This window comes from Arachis ipaensis, chromosome B7 (genome assembly GCF_059453495.1).
Source record: "Arachis ipaensis isolate K30076 ecotype BB chromosome B7, ASM5945349v1, whole genome shotgun sequence".
Classification (NCBI taxonomy): domain Eukaryota; kingdom Viridiplantae; phylum Streptophyta; class Magnoliopsida; order Fabales; family Fabaceae; genus Arachis; species Arachis ipaensis.
This window is the reverse complement of record NC_142442.1, coordinates 62,544,737-62,548,589: the sequence shown is the minus strand read 5'-3', so window position 1 is coordinate 62,548,589 and position 3,853 is coordinate 62,544,737. Positions and strand designations below refer to the sequence as shown.

The following is a 3,853-nucleotide window of genomic DNA, read 5'->3' as shown; positions in this document are numbered from 1 at the left end:
TTGTCAAACTCAGCAGTGGTTGAAATTGGCAGATTACTAATTGATCTAGATCGCTCTAAAGCTAGTCTTCCCACAGGGATTGACTAGGACTTGAGGATCAAGCTAATTAGTCCACTTGACTTAACTAAGTGGGATTAAAACCCAATTCTCATCACATCTGATAAGGATAACTAGGATAGAAATTCCAAATTCTTATACCTTGCCAAGAGATTTTATTATTATTAATTTATTTTTCTTGCCATTCAAATTACTTGTTCCCTATTTCAAAAACCCAAAATTCTACCTTTTCCATAGCTAATAATAAGTCATACTTCCCTGCAATTCCTTGAGAAGACGACCCGAGGTTTAAATACTTCGGTTATAAATTTTTATTGGGTTTGCTTAAGTGACAACCAAAACTTTTGTAAGAAAGGAATTCTTGTCGGTTTAGAAGCTATAGTTACAATGCGAATTTATTTGTGAAAATTCTAGATCGCGCGAGAGTTTCGTTCTTCAAAATGGCGCCGTTGCCGGGGAATTGCAAACGTGTGCCTTATTATTGGTTATTGTAAATATTTTCTTTTACTTGTTTATTTGTTTTTGTTTTCCCTTTTTACTTCTATTAGCTACTATGAGTTCTCACCCCTCTCGCTTTGAGTTTGGTTCTAAATTTGTTGAAAGGAGTGGAAGCTATAACAGGACTATGCATCACGGTCAAAGCAATCAAAAATAGATGGAGCCAAGAGGATCTGATCAACCCTTTAGGCAACAACACCTTCCAAGATATCATGGACAAGGACCATTCTACAATGCATACCAAGCTGATAGATATGATGGAACCCTTGGTAGTTACCAACAAGCCCCACCCTGTGCTCATAGACCATCCTCTCAACATAGTTTTGAACCCCCACACTCACAAGCTCCTTTTCACTATTCACCACCGTATGATCCTTATTCACCCCAATTCTAATCCAATTACTCCCAAGAACCACCACTTCATTATGTACCATGTCCATATCCATCACCTCAAGAATTACAGGCTCGCCTTAAGGAAACAGTAGATCAATTTCACGCAACCCTTCATCAACTGGAGCAAGCAATAAATCAATTATCTTCTAGACGTTCAGGCACTCAAGGAATCCTCCTGACTTCATGTGGAGAATCTAATGAAGAACGTAGCATGAAGGAGACACTGGAAACTCCAGTGGACAGTAAGGAGCATGACTTTGTTCTGGAACAATTGGAGGAAGCCCAAATTATCCAAGAAGAAGAAGAGTTGATGGAAGACTTAGGAGACGCTGAACCTCCGTGGGAATCCAGAATTGTGGAAAGTTCCATCAAGGACGTTACCATTGATGCCAAGGAGGATAGTTCACGACCCCCAAAGCGGGTATTTTATGAAGAACTAGACAGAATAACCCAAGACGCAAGTTTCCTTGATGATTATAATCACAAGTCAAATTCTCTTAGTAATGAACTTGCATCCGCAAGTGAATTCTTTGAGATAGAAGAATCTTCCCCAAGTGAATACGAAGATGATACTGAGGTAGATTTTTCTCAACCTCCAACTTATGACTTGAGTGATGTTGAGGAAGAACTCGAGGACTTCGATCGTCACATGGTTGAAATTGAAAAAGTTTGCAAGGAAGTGGAAGAATTTACAGAAGACCACAAGGGAGTAGAGCTTGCAAAACCACTGGAAACACCTACCCCAAAGCCATTACCACCCAATACAAACTTCAAATGGGTAAGATCCTTAGCTTTTATCTTTACTTTTCCACTTGAATATGGTTTACTTGAAACAGATGGCCAGCTTAGAGCTCTTTACGGCTTTAAGAGAAAAAGGAAAATGACTCGCACTCAGAGTTGGTATGCAAGATTCAATGAGGTTTCACACTTTAATTTGAGGCGCAAGGATTGGTGCCAAGCTCAATTGTATGGATCTCGGAAGCTGTTTGGTCACTACAGTGAGAATCCCGATTACTTATCACCCGGCTGGAAAAATGCAGATCAAGACACAAACGGGTGTAAAAGTAATGTTTGGGATCCTGGAATCTGTTCTGACATTCAACACCTCAGAAGCCTGAGAACCTGTTTAAAACTGCTCAAGGGCTTTACGTGCCTTGTTTGGGACCCCGGAGGCTGTTGGCATTCCAAACATTGGTGGAGATTTCTGGATGAATTCAAGCACAAGCCACCATAACAGGAAGCTCATCAAATGTCCAACTTAAGGACTTTAACTAAAAGTGCTAGGTGGGAGACAACCCACTATGGTATGATCGTTCCTTTTCCATTTTAGTCTGTTTTTGAATTTTGATTGAACCTGGAATTGTGCATAACATTCATTGAATTCTGCATACTGCATAAAAAAAGATCAACCCACGCGAGCGCGCAAGCCACGCGTGGGCGTGAACTGGAAATCGGCGTCAAGATCCAACGCCCAGAAAGTTGGGCTGGAATCGTGCGGCTGGTGTGCATTTAGCACAAAACGGCCCACGCGTTTGCGTCCCTGACGCGAACGCATCACTTGCACAATACTTATCCCACGCAAAAGCGTGAGCGACGCGTCCGCGTCGCGTGGATATTATGGCCCCCTAAATGGAAACAGAGAGTTGCGCCAAAACGACGCTGGAACTGTGCGTCTAGTACAATTCACAGCGACGCGTTCGCGTGCCTCACGCGTCCGCGTCACTCATCTCTTACCCAACTTACGCGATCGCGTCCATCACGCGACTGCATCATACCTCTTTTTGCCCTAATCACGCGATCGCGTGCCGCACGCGTTCACGTGGATTTGAATCTACTAAACTAACCCACGTGAAACCCTACCCGTCGCGCCCCCATACCCCCCTTCTCCTCCCTTCTCTGCAACCCCCTCCTTCCTCTGCAACCATCACCACCGCGCCCACCACCCCCAACCACCCAGACCACCGTAACCACCCAGAACCGCCGCCAACACCCTCGCCCCCTTCTTCTCTTCCCTCACCTCCCTCCCTTCTCACCCACTTCCCCCCTCCGCCATTAAACCCTACCCGAGCCCCCTACCACCGAATCGCCACCACAGCGCCACCTCTCACCTCCGACCACCACCACAGCCCCATACCTTTGCCCCCAATCTTCTTCCTCACCCCTCCATTAAACCTAACCCAACAACACAACCACAACCCTCCGCCACTGCCCCCATCCAAACCACCACCGTGCTACCACCGTGCCACTGCCGTGCAGCCACTAGCGCCGCTACCCCCTCTCTCTGTCTCATATTCTGATCCTACCCACACCAGGTTCCGCCGAACACCGTTCCCTTTACCAGTTCATTAGTTAATTAGTTGGTTATTTTTTCTTTTCAAATTAGGATAGTTAGAGATGCATGTTTGTTGTGGATTCTAGGTGGTTAGGTAGCTAGGATGTGGTTAGTCGATTTAGGCCTAATAATTGCACCGTTCTTGCTCCATATTTTTATCTGATTGGCAATTCTGAATTAGCTATAATGGTGTCATGCTCATATGCTACTCTTTCATGCTTGTTGCTGCTATTACACCATATTCACCTTTTCAGCACTATTTAATTTCATATGAACTAATTTTTCCTACTGTTTATTACCCGGGAACATCCAATTTTAGCCGGAATACTGCCTAATTTTCTGCAAATTGTTTTATTCTACACCATTCATGTATTGAGTTTGAAAATTCCGTATTTTGCATTACTTGGCTACAATCAAATCAATTCATGAATGCACGGGCTAGCATTCTCATTCTTTATGGTTCCCTGAGTTTCCATTTGCTTATTGATGATTTCATTCTCATTTTACACCTCCTTCATCTATATGAATTATCATTAATAACTTGCAATCCTTGCTTGAATATGAGTTGCTTAT

General features: G+C 43.7%; 1 pseudogene; it reads left to right on the top strand.

Annotated features, from left to right (window-relative positions):
• Positions 1 to 682: 682 nt before the first annotated feature.
• On the top strand, positions 683 to 2,278 carry LOC148552797 (uncharacterized; annotated as a pseudogene).
• The last annotated feature ends 1,575 nt before the right edge of the window (positions 2,279 to 3,853 follow it).